This window comes from Gigantopelta aegis, chromosome 3, assembly GCF_016097555.1.
Source record: "Gigantopelta aegis isolate Gae_Host chromosome 3, Gae_host_genome, whole genome shotgun sequence".
NCBI lineage: Eukaryota > Metazoa > Mollusca > Gastropoda > Neomphalida > Peltospiridae > Gigantopelta > Gigantopelta aegis.
The window spans coordinates 88,147,184-88,161,709 of record NC_054701.1 but is presented as its reverse complement, the minus strand read 5'-3'; positions in this window follow the sequence as shown (position 1 = coordinate 88,161,709).

Here is a 14,526-nt window from a genome sequence, read left to right as displayed (position 1 = left end):
CTACATAAAGATATAAACTTATAATGATGTATCTTAAAAATAAATAACAGCAAAACAAAACAATAACAAACTCAACCACATTACATACATGTACTCAAGGCCATAATAATAACAACCCAACAAAAAGACCTAAAATAACACCAACAAAAATAAAACAGCAGCACTATGTATAGATGTATCTATACACAGATCTACAATGTACGTCACATAAGGATAGCCCAACTAAGCTACATGTACGCATGTAAATATATATAACAGTATCTCACAGAAAATCCCACACTTTACAAAGAGAATAACAATGCAAATGTGTGTGGCTGAAGACACAGAATACAACAATGGTTATCAATTTGCCCATAAGCTATATAAGTAGAAATCAATATTTGTCATGTACTTACACAATACCACAAACATGTAGGTGAGAGATATTCAGAATTCCTCACAGAGTTACACGTCTCACTACAGATGTTTTGTTTTTAACCACTTATCAGATATTAGAATATGGCTAGAGTTTGTAGCCATTTCCGCCCATCTCTAGCATTTTTTCAAATTTAAGTACATACTATAATAACTTATTATGACAATTGCTTTGAGCTCCCCTAAAAGCAATCCAAGGAATGCTAAATAGCATGTCCCTATTTTTAATAAACCACACTTGTTATTTTTTATTCCTTTTTTTCCCCTTCAACATTAGAACACAACAATCAGACAATTATTTTTGTGCATCCCAAAAAAGAAACCAAGGGACATAAAATATCATGTCCCTTGGTTTAATAATCCACACAAGTAATTATTCTTAGTTTAATTTCTATTTTCCTCTTCTTCTTTTTTAATTTCATCATTTAACCTGACTTACTGAATCCTATCTGCAATAATAAAAACGACTATCTAGCATCCTTTTAATAAATGAACACTTTACTTTTAAACAGATTCATGATGATAAAATCAATACTCATTCAAAAATCTGTGTAAACAGACCTTGAGACACCTTTTTATATAACAGAACAGTGTTTCTGCCGGAAATAATTTTTTGGGTATAGCGCTATGGAATTCCATGCAACCACAGTCAATGGGGTATGGGGTACATCCCCCAGAATGAACACGGGTTAAGTTTAGGGTTTGGGTTAAGAAAATCATACAGTAATGATAAGAGTAATTAATTTTGTGAAAAAGTTAACTTAAAAAAATAAAATTTGTGTATGGCGCCATACCCATTTTACACTCTGGCAGAAACCCTGCAGAAGAGATAAAATTTACTAATTGGAATTATAAGATAATAATGTTACAATATCCATCTCTTCTAGTTTTTTTAATATTTTTAATTGGATGTATTTTTATTAATTATCCACACATTTTTATTTTCCATAACTTTCCATGGCCCAAGTAAAAATCTATAGCTTTCCAGGTCTATAGATTAACATGACTGTACAGGATTTCCATAACTTGTATGCACTGTGTAAATTGAATTACAGTAAATGCAATTTGTCACCTAACAAAATTATACAGAATGAAGAATGAAAGCAAGCCAGTAAATACATTGTAAGTGCTTTCAAAATGGAAATACTGACATGATAAATACATACATGTATAGGCAGGGACCACCCTGTATTTTGCAAAATTAGTAATTTTTATTCAAAGTAGCTACAATATTTACATGAATGTTGTATTTAGCTAATAAAATGTTCTTTAAATAAAGCTTCTTGTGAATAATTTACAAGGAAATACTGTACATCAGATCAATCAAACAAAACTAAATGAATTCTAGTGTGAGCCCTGCACATGCAGAAATTTGTAATAATTCTTTAAATTTTGGATATTTTTATACCAAATGCAGCATGTGAACAATTCTAAAGCACAAAACTTGGCATTTGTTTTCACCTCTTCCCCATATATATTTTGAAACACTAAAACTACTCCCCACCCCTTCAAAAAGAGGTAAAAGTGTGTGCTTTTTGTGGATTTGAGGTTTTTAATTTAATTTTTTGTTTAATGACACAGATATTAAAATATTCTAGCCTAAAGGCTTTGAAGACAAACCAAGATTCGTGCCATGATGTCCCTTCATAGAGATTAAAATATTTTATCCTAAAAAAAAAAAAAAAAAATCTAATATATTGAATAAAAACAACATTGGTGTTACGGTGTCCTGTCACAGACATTAAAATATTTGATCCTAAAAACCCTAAAGATACATTGCATCTAATGTATCGAATTCTAGGACAAAACAATATTGGTACCATGAAAAAAAAAAGAGATAAAAAGTTTGTTTCATTTAACGACACCATTACAGCACATTGATTTAACAATTATCAGCTATTGGATGTCAAACATTAAGTAATTTCCACTAAGAGAGGAAACCCACTACATTTTTCCATTAGCAGGGTTGGAAAAATGTTTCAATTTAGTGGTAGCCCACCAGGCTACCGGGTACCTAAATTGTGGTAGCCCACCAGGCTACCGGGTACCTAAATTGTGGTAGCCCACCATCATATTCTGGTAGCCCCCAAATATTCTTATACAGTATTATCTATGCTTTATGTTTCAGATTCTGATAATTATTTTCAAGAATAATAAAAGTACAAATAAACAATATCATTTGTCTCATTTATTAATAAAGAATATATATAATACAAGCATTTCATTTGTACAGGTGCGAAGCGCCAGAGTTGCTTAGGGGGACCAGGAAATACTGAGAAGAAAAAAAAGCCACCGATAGGGGGTCAACCACCACCCCCCCATTGGCTACGGGCCTGTGTGTATGCTATTTTCTGGAGTAAAAAAAAAATTGAAATTCTCAGGGAGCAACTGCACCCCCCCCCCCCCCCCCCCACACACACACACAGAGGGTATGGCCCTGCCTTCCACAAATTGTTAAAGTACCATATTTGACAACTCATTGTGAGATTAGCATGGGGTGGGCTTATTCCCAGACAGCTTTGTTTTTTTGTTTTTGTTTTAAATAATAATAAATAAAATAAATAATAACTAAAAAACAAAATATATATAATAATATATATTATAATATATAATAATTATTTATTTATTAATTTAATTGTTTTTTTACTAGTATCTAATTATAAGAAACACACCTTCAAAATTTAATGCTGAGAAAACTTAAACAACAGCAATTAACAACTCAATAGAGTATACACATTTGTGACACAGCCAACTTACACTCTTCTGTTAACAATAGATGGTTTTGTCAATCTAGGTCATTGCAATTGTTCTTAGCCAATCAGAATAAGGTATTTGCCTAATTAGCATTGACAGTAGACCCAGTGTGGTTTTAAAAATAGACATAGGTTTTAGTTTAGACTTGGGCTTGGGTACTTCAAAGAAATACTGCAGACATGAAATTGAAAGCAATGTTACACACTGTTACTGTTAGACTATTAAATCTCACTGGTGGTAAAATATTATGTTACATTTGTTTACTTGTCTGCAGGAGGTATGACCGTTTAAATGAACTTTGAGCAAACTTGCAATTTTGTGTTATTTACTGTGATAAGGTGACGAACATGGGGTTGGCTTATTTACGAATAAGGGCCTAATTTCTTAAATGCTATCAAAACAGAGAGGGGGGAGAGCTTGTTCGAAGACATGGACTAATTTCCGGTCAAATATGGTATGTTCACTTGTTTGTAATCATTACTGTAAACAAAAAACAAAAAAAACAAAAAAACACGGTGCATCGCATTTATTTTTTTCCTGGTGTCCGAGTTGTATGACTGGCGACTGATTGAAGTTTGCTTAGGTCATGTGAGCATGTGAATTAGTGGCCAGTAAAGTAATTGAATAGTAATTTCAAATATTTTGCTTGAGAGGGGGTATTGGGGGTGGTTCTTTAAATTATATTATAGGTGTGGGGGGGGGGGGGGGGGCTGTTTGTGGGGTTTTTTTTGTCCCAGTAGCCCGCTGGGTTTACATCATGGGTAAAACTGGTTGCCCAGTAGTGAAATCTGGTAGCCCCGGGCATCCGAGCACAGGATTTTTCCAACCCTGATTAGTAGCAAGGGATCTTTTATATGCACCATCCCACAGGCAGGATAACACATACCACAGCCTTTAATATATCAGTCATGGTGAACTAGATGCAACGAGAAATAGTTGGTACCATCATTTCTAGTCACAGATATTAATAAAATATTTGATCTTAAAAACTGTAAAGATATCTAATTTATTGAATTTAAGGAAAAAACAACATTGGTGCTTGTCACGGACATTGAAATATATCTGAGCCTAATAACTCAGTTGATATCTAATATATTGAATACAAGAACAAAACAACACTGGCGCTATGATGTTCTATCATGACCATCTTAAAACCTCAACAAAGTCCTGAATGGAATTTTTGTTTAACAACACCTCAGCACGTCTAACAGTAACATATACTGAAAGGAAAAAGAAACTGATCATAAATTGTGGAAAGATTCCTAAATAAGTGGTCGGATTTGTATGGAAGTTGTACAAATAACTCATTGGGTTATTGTGCATTATACCCTGAATCCACACTCAGTGAAGTGTGATAGGGAGCGGCGTATGGCAAGACAATGAAAATCACCAAAAGCACGTGCAAAAGCATGATTTGGGCGAAGTCGGGGTACAACTCATACCACATTGTAGTGTTACGTGTTATAGAACACAATCCGATGCGTTATTTGCCATTATGCCATGCTTGACCGAAGTTGAGAGGGATCAAGCAATTTCACAGCTCATGCAAAATCATACACAAAGACAAGTTGCCGTGCAATTTGGTGTGAATGTTCAAACCATACGTCGTCTTGTGATACGTTTACGGGTTAGAGGAAGGGTTTGGTGCCCACGTGTAACATCACGCTGAGAGAAACGCGCAATCAGGCTTGCGCATTCGCGCTATTGTCATCTTACTGCCACCGAAACTGCTCGCAACACCATAGGCACTCACAATCGTCCCATCCACCCCAAAACTGTAAGGAATCAGCTGAGAGAGGCCAATCTCGTTGCGCGTCGTCCCTACGTTGCTCTCCCTCTGACGCCATTAAGTCAACAACGTCGGATGAACTGGCTGCGTGCATATGCACCGGGAAGGTTCCATATGATGCAATGGAGGCGTGTACTGTTCACGGATGAATCAAGGTTCACACTTTCATGTGTGTATCGACGTCGTGGGGAGAGATTTGCTGACGCTTGTGTTGATGAGAGGGAGGGACAGATTTGGAGGTGGCTCAGTCATGGTTTGGGGTGGAATTTCCCATGGGTTGAAAACGCCTTTGGTGGTCATCGCTGGAAACCTGACAGCCGTCCGATATAGGGATGAGACCCTGCAGCCTTACGGCGTGCCCTTTGTCCAGCAAAACAACCTGACATTGCAACAAGACAACGCGAGGCCGCATGTTGTAAGAGTGTGTAGGGACTTCCTTGCAGCGAACAACATCGTCCCCTCTCGACTGGCCCGCTTACAGCCCCGATCTGTCCACCATCGAGCACTTGTGGGATCAGTTGGACAGAAGAGTGAGGAATCGTCCAAACCCACCCATCACCCTTGCCCAGCTCAGAGATGCCTTGGTAGACGAATGGAATAACATTCCAATGAGGAGTGTGAATGCCTTGATGAATTCCATGACCAGGGGGGGTCAGGGCAGCTACACAGGTATGGGGTGGTCACACACGGTACTAGTGAGACCAGTGAGACTAGTGGACTCATACACAGACTAACGAGAATTAAATGACATGTGACGGATACTAATGAATTGTTTCCATGAGTGTTTGATTTCAATTTCATTTGCAATCAGATTATGTTGCCATTTTCTTTCACATTTCAATAAAAAATTGACAGTATTATCATTAGTGTCCATCCTTCATAGATATGTAGTACAATTGTGTCATACAATTTTATCTGCTGGCTTTAAAGTTGACCTGACATTTCTTTTTCCTTTCAGTATATATACAGAATACTAAATGAGCTTGTCTGTCATACTACCATTGTTATGAAAACGAGTAAACAGTTTTGGTATCTGACAAGCGAGTTATGGTATGACAGGCAAGCTAGTTTAGTATTTTATTTATTACAAACCAACTGCAAACAAGCCACAATGCAGAAGTAAGCCATTTTTCTACCAAATGGGTCAGCAATGTCATGCATAAACGTAAACGAGACGTCATCAGTGTACAGTTTAGATTTTGGTGCAAAGCTTTCAGTAATTGTTAGTTAATGAGGTTTTGAAATTCACAATAATGACTGAATTGTTGATTGGACCAGCAAAGATTGAGATGGGTGAATGGGATTGACTAGATGTGATGCTGGCATTTTATACACAGGGCTGTAAAAAAAAGAAAAAAAAAGAGTAGCAGATCGACGACATTGTTTCGTCTTCGTACACAATAGGCCCAAATATAACAGCCTATTTTATCGCAATTTCAATTCATGGCCATATTTTGTAATGGTACACTATTACACTGTCTTGTACAAAACATTACAGCAATTTTGCACTCAATGTTTTCTAGCATTCAGAAAAAGGACGTCATACACCCAGGTTATTTTACTGCAGGTAGATGCAAAGTGACATTACCTCGCCAGTCTGTGCATGTGTACTTGTTATGACATGAGTAATATCTTAGACGGGTGTGTAATAAGAAATTTTATTACCCCAGCAGGCACTCATAACGGGGAAAATAAAAATCATGCATTGGTCTAATGAACAATACTATTGGGATGATTTGATTCTTACAAACCAATGACCTTGTCGGTACTAAATATGATGTCATCACGATTTGGCAAACACACACAATGACATCATGTAGTTTAAAGAGTTTGCGTTTATGGCTGTCTGTTTTTGGTGTTAAATTTATAACAAAATGTCGCGGAATTTGTGAAATTTGCAATCAAACTTAATCTATTTTTGAATAATACTAACATAGATTAATATTTAGCAGTAATTTTTAAGTGTTTCTGACATTATTAATGATTAACCTACCTGTATCAATTTTCTGCAGATGTGGAATCAATATCTCATATAAAATTTGAAGGGAGGAAACATCCAACAAAAACAATAACGACTTAGCAGTTCCCACTCTGTTGCTACGACGCTATTACTCCAGTGTTGCATTAGACGAGTTGGGGGAGATATTGTTATGGAATTAGACTGGGTACGAGCTCGAAAATACTGTTACTTAACTTCACCAGTAAATGACGACTTTTACTGTTTAGCGAAAAATAAAATCGCAGGTATCCAGAATTAAATTTTGGTATCCTCAGGATATCGGGATACCGTTAATCTCGAACACTGATATGTACATGCATTTGTGTCGAAAATAAAAGCTTTTAGAGAAAAAATAGCTCAAGTAATAAATAGAATAACAAACTCGGTATCAGTTATTATCAAATTTATGTCCCTTGTGAAATAATATTTTCATTTGTCACTCGCTAAAGCTCGTGGGAACTGAAAATTATTTCACTCAGGACATAGATGAGAGAGAGAGAGAGAGAGAGAGAGAGAGAGAGAGAGAGAGAGAGAGAGAGAGAGAGAGAGAGAGAGAGAGAGACAGAGAGAGAGAGAGACAGAGAGAGATAGAGAGAGAGAAATAGAGAGAGAGAGAGAGTGTGTGTGTGGGGAGGGAACCAACCACTGCCATACAGGCTATTCCTACCGAAACAAAATCAGGATGGAATTTTTAAATGGAACATTACATACCAAAGCCTTTGATGTCCATACCGTCATGCGGCACTGCTTGATGTTTGACATCCAATAGCTGATGATTAATAAATCAATGTGCCATAGTTGTGTCGTTATAAAAAACCCCACTAAGTTTTGGTTTGAATAGGGACAACATGATTCCATTGAAGGTGATCACTCCTATAACCGATCATGCTTCATTCAAGCACACTACCGCTGAAATACATCCCATTCCCTCAAGACTCACAAGAAATGTGATGCTTAATTTTTAATCTTTATCTGCATTGTTTTTTGGGGTTTTTTTACAATTTCAATTATGCACATTGTACATTCTACTGTATGAACCCTAAGTTGGGTAATATATTAGTTTATTGTGTCATTCTTAGCTTTAATTTTTTTTTTTTCTCTGTAATGCACAGATAAACACATGTTCAACTTCAAAGTACAGCAACTGAAGGTCAAAAGAATTGAAACATGCATGTCATTTGAGACAGCTCTCTAGAAATAGAACATTTGATTAACAGAATTTAAGAGTTATGAAGAACTTTCAAAAAATATTCATGTTAACAATTCGATTTCACGCTAAAAAGACCATTACAACCATGTAACTCATGTCCTAAATGTAAGAGTACACAAATGAAAATTAGGTTACACATTTAGAACAATTGTTCCTGCAATTATCAGCAGCTTGTCTTGTACACATAGGCTGGTTTAAGGTTCCCAATATCCTTATTTTTTGTCTTGAAAATTTGCAAACTATTTGATTGGTTCCCTAAGTGGCCATTTGGTTTACTGTGAAGTGCATAAACCAGTCTAGTAGAATAGTTTTGCCTAGTTTGGCTGAACTTGGCCCTATTCTGCATAGGAAGAAAATCCTAGATCTAGATGGAAAACCCCACTTTTCCTTGTTATTGTGCTCAGAAGACTAAAAATTACACATCTGAACACCTGAAATTAAAACTGTTCTTGGAGGAACAAATTTCCATATCTCATGTTATTGCACTGATAGTTCCCCCTCCCCTACACTTCCAAATACACACCATGGTCCCTGTGTTTAGATTGAACATGATTTTCAACAACTGATTGAAAAGTATTACAATTAACCCAGTGGTTGAGGACAGCATATACATTTAAAAAAATTAAATATGCAATGTGCAGCTGTTGCAATTCATAAAAATTACTCATAATCGCAGGTTGTCATTTTCATACATAAAAATCAAATATATTGAACTCCATTGAAAACGCATCACGCAGGGCTCACACTGAAATGAATTTTGGTTTAACCAGTTTTCAAATATACAGTACAGAGTATTTCCTTGAAAAAATATTTTAAATGTGGCTAATTTAAGGCATATTTTATTAGCCCAAGATTAAATGTTGTAGCCACTTGGTATAAAATTAGCAATCGGCTAATTTGGCAATGTACAGACTGAGCACTGTGTCGAGGTTGTAAAACACACAATAACTCTAACCTTTGTATACAATTTTAGGTTTACTTATTGACAACCAGAATAGTCCAGTTAAACAAAATCAGTTACATATATTATTTTTGCTTTTTACAACTACAAACCTGAATTGTGTTTTTTTATTTATAGAATATTAAACAAGCTTCCATTTCGTATCATGTTTATGTCCCGAATGAAATAATGTTCAGTTGGCATGTGCTTTAGTGACTGACAATGAAAATTATTCACGAGGTACATAAACATGATATAAAATGGTAGCGAGTTTAATATCCTATTTATTATCCATAATCAATCTTAATTTATACCACTCAACCCATTTGGTTGACATTCATGCAAAGATTGTAGTGCGCCACTCAATAACATCATATTGTGACATCAAAGTGTTACGTCCCTAACGTCATATTGTGACATCAAAGTGTTACATCCCACTTGGCGTTCTAGTAGGACGTATCACTTTGATATGTACCAAGATATTTTTAACCATATGGGTAATAAATATCTAATTTGTTTTAATTACTGTGTATTAACTGTACTCAGGTAGGCACAAATAAAATAATACCACAAGCACCAAAGCTCATGCTAAGCTTACTGGCACACAAAATTCTGTCCATAATTTATTTATTTTTAGTAACTGTAATTGGAAAGTGTAATATAGTATAGATTTTGATATAAACATATGATACAAAGGGACATACTCTAGTTTTTAAACACTTTTTCACTGTTAAAGCCATTTATGAACACTGAAATCAAACATTACTTATATTTTATTGTTTAGCTTATCCATACATCCGAGGTGTTCCTGGTCATCTTAGTGTTTCTAATATCACAAAATGCATTTTTCATATTTTTAAAAATGCACGAGCATCTAAGAAATAACAGTTATGGAGTCAAGTTTTAGTCTAATTTTAAAGATATTTCACCGTTTCAACGCCACAGACTCTAGTTTCACTTTCTTGTAACGCTATCCAAATGTGTTACATGTTTGTAATTTAACCAAAGTTAGTGTCCATTTTCACAGGTTAAAACTAGGGTCAGTGCCTTTAAATCAGTTTTCAGGCCTCTTGCATGTGCAAATGCGACCATTCTTTTCGTTTGGCAACTATAACATTTTATACGGTCACCCCCTTGGTGAATGAACCATAGTTGATACAAACAGACCAGCAATAATCATGCTAGGGAAATATTCTGGTGAAATAGCCGCTGTATACCACTAAACTTCACCATCAATTTCGTGGAGATAAAAACCACGAAAAAGACCGCAACCACGTTTTTGCCAAACAATATAAGTCAAATTTTAACAAATATATAAAATCAGAGGAAAATATCTAAATAGTTATAAAACGCTTTTTGGTACACCTTATGAAAAACTTTATTTTAAAGAAAAGTAAAAGTTTGCAACAAAATATCACAATTGTATCAACAACTCAAACAAAACAGAGAAAAGTGGATCCCATGATTAACATAGACTGGGAATCGTGGGACTCTGTCAACCTTTTTATATGCAGCACACAGACACATCGTCAGCATAAAGTAGAAAAACAGTTAACTGTTGGCAAATCCCGAATATATACAAACATTTCCGAATGTATTACTTGCTATGTTATGACTATGAGGCACTTTTTCCCCATTTTCATGGAAAATACTTAGTACTTTTTTTTTCAAATCAGATTTGTTACAAATAATATGTGTTATTAATGCATATATTTAAAAAGCAGCTCGGAAAATATTTTTTCAAACTTCTATTTCTGCTTCATCACATATTTATAACAGTATACATCAATGAATTTAAATACTGTTTTGGGTTTTGTAAATAGGAGGACTGCCACTCCAGCATTGCATTTTAGTAAAGATTTTTTAATCAGATTTTTATAATTTACTTTCTGATGTAATACTCAACAGACAATTACGATACTAGTCACTCAGTATATATATATAAATTGCACAATTGTTTCTCTAATACAAGTCATGCTTTTCAAAGTTCTTTAATATTTGTACCAGTGGGTAAACCGTTTACACACACTCACATAGACACAGACACACAAACATACACTCGTACATACACTATATCAGTATATAAACATGGCTCCTAATTTTGCTATATGGCGCCTTGAAAAAATAATACTATTTAAGGATTGTCTGTTATTTCTTTCACATCCCCTTACTAATAATAACACTAAAAGTTAATATTTTATTTTGAATGATTTTTCGGTTCTTCAACAATAAAGGGGGCGAGATGTAGCCCAGTAGTAAAGCGCTCGCTTGGTGCATGGTCGGTGTGGGATCAATCCCCATCAATGGGCCCACTGGGCTATTTCTCATCCCAGCCAGTGCACCACGACCAAAGGCAATGGTATATGCTATCCTGTTCCCCGACGTAATTTTTAAGGTCATCGAGAAATGAACAAACTCACGTTGCTACGGTTGGACCAATGTGATGACATTAAACTGTAATAATGTAACAGAAATTTAATTACTAGTCTTTGATTGTAAAAAAAAAAGAGTTTGTTTAATGACACCACTAGAGCACACTGATTTATTAATCATTGGCTCACCCGTATACAAAGTGGCTACAACATTCGGTCTTCCTTAACCTTCTGACTACTGCAGGCGAGATATCTCGCCCGATGTCACGTCAGTCGATATACTGTACACTGTATACAGTGCATTCCCCAATTCATATTTCCCGTCGTTTTGCACACGACACTCACCGGAAACGGAAATATAATTAAAGAAAATAGATTTTTTTTCAAAATGGTGGCTTTTGTTTTGATTTTTTCAATTGAAAATACCTTGAAATTTTGAGTTCAAAAAGTGGTTTTCGGCCAAGTATTTTCACTTGACAACAATGGCGGCACGTCGCGGTCATTTTCAGGGATCGATAGCTGATTGTGACAGCTAATTTGATAATAAATTTGATCGTTTTACCAACAACGAAAATTACCAAATATTGCAATATGAATCTTAGTTCGGGTTTAAAAAAAAAATCTGGTCAGAAAACCACTGTTATCGGGAATAATGGACATAAATACTGGACAGTTGGCCACAAATGCCCGTAAGTAAACGCAACTTTTTCGATTTTTTGCCTAATTTTAATGAATTAGCCGATCTAAAATAATAAAAATTACAAAAAAAAGACACGAAAATAATACTTACCGATTCATATATGAACTTTATTTCATGTATTTATAAAACATTTAAGTGAATATATGTGAGTAAAAATTATAAACTTGTACCCACTCAACGTGGTTTTTGTTAAAAATTAATCCAGTAGTCTAAAGGTTAAATTAACCACATTTTAATAATTTTCTATCAGAAAATTGGATGCAGTATGAGCCCTATTTTTCTGCTAGGAATCGTTTTATAAATTATATGCATCACCCCACAGACAGGATAGCACATATCACAGCCTGTAATGAGAAATTTGTATAGCCCAATGCATCCACCGAAGGGGATCGGTCATAAACTGACCGTGCATCAGGTACTGTATTGTATACGAAATGTGTTAGCATTACTTCTTGAATTTAAGAAAAATGCAGGCATTGAAATAAGCATTGTGTCTGGTAACCCATTTTCAGGTTACCACAAGATATAGCCTGGTAACCTATAGGTTACCACAACTATATGAAATTTAGAATTGAATTCCTGTTACTACTACTACTTTTAACGCTAAATGCAGACGTTCTGAAATTGTATCGGTGTGCACGAATATTGGTACGAGAAACAAAATCCAGAAGTAAATTTATCTAGTGGATGCTGCTTAAACGCGGATTGACTATAATTTCTTACAATTTCACAAGTGCGCACGAACATCGATGCAATTTCTTACAAGAAAATGAAACGCGGAAGTCCGGAATGCATTGCCTGGCTTACTTTTACTGTTATGATGAAATTTCTTACATGTGTTAACCTCCCGGTAACCTGAACGACTGTTCTCGACTTATTTTGATGCCTGCAAGTGGGGCTGTTGGACAAATTTTACATAATGTAGCAATGGCATAGGAAGTGGGGTTTTTTTTTAAATATATTTTTTTAATATTTATACGTGTGCGTGCGCTCGCCCACTTTTTGACACCTTCCTATGCCTGTGTATAAAAATTTACCATTTGTGTACAGATCTCTATCCCCCACCTTTGTTTAACATCCAAATCTCCTTTCACTCCTGCTGTAACCAGTATTATTAGTGTTTGTATTTATAATTTGTTTTTTTATATTGATATATATAATCATAAGAGAGAAATTGGCCATTTTATTTTTTCTAAAACACTACAGAACTGCCTTCTATTTTAATGAAATTATAGGGCTATCCATTTTCACTGAGGACTACCAGATTTTATGCATATATATATAACTCATTTTTTACTAGTACCCTATCACCCAAAAAGGTTAGGTCAACCATACAATACAGTACTATGTAGATTAAACAATGTCAACCTATATAATATACTATTACAGTGTATTTTATAGTTTTACACTGTTTAGTTAAGTATTACTAAATAGTATATTACATATAATTTGTATAAACATTTTATAAGGAAATAGTAAATTTAGGCTTACAAAAAATTGTGTCCAAAAAACAAAATAATAATAATACTAATAAAAAATAATAATAATAAATAGTTGCGAATAAGGTAAGTCAGCATTGAATTTTTTTTATTTTTTTTTTAAATTTCAACTGCATTGACCTCTATACTGACTACAGGTCCAAATAAAATGTTACGCATGTATTAATCTACAGACATGTATTAATACAATTTTAACCAAAGGGCAGGATCGATATACCTCCATATGTATACATAGAGCATTCTACCGAGATGCTAGGTTTGAAGGATCGAATCCCCTCAGTTGACGTCTTCTCCATTTGGGGGGGCAGAGGACTGACTGATATTGAGGGTGCAAAGTAAAGTTCAGAAGCTGATACAGGGGGGTGTTTGAGGGGCACTGACGTAGGAAGCGGGAGGGGGGAATATGCCCCCACTTTTCAGATATTTTGCTTTATATTTGCTTTATAATAGTGTAAAAGTGTGTAAATATAAAAGTGTGCCCTCCACATTTTGGCACCTTCCTACACCACTGAGGGGTTCAAACCATCCCCCTTTTAGACAAGATGCCCTTTGGAAAAAAACTTCTTTTTATTTCATCTCAACTATATAATTTAGATCCACCACTTCAAAAATCAATTATTCACCATGTTCGTAGCAAACGAACAACAAAACACCTTAGATATAAATAGTTATTTACTAAATTAGTAAAAATAAACATTTTCTTTATGATGTGTGAACTGCATGAAAATGGTCCTTGTACTTGAATAAAACAAACATTTATTTGGACAAGTGAAAATATTGCTCAGCTGGACAAGTAGATTTCTCGATGTACTTGTCCGGTGGACTAGTGAAAAATTCTGCTTATTTCTA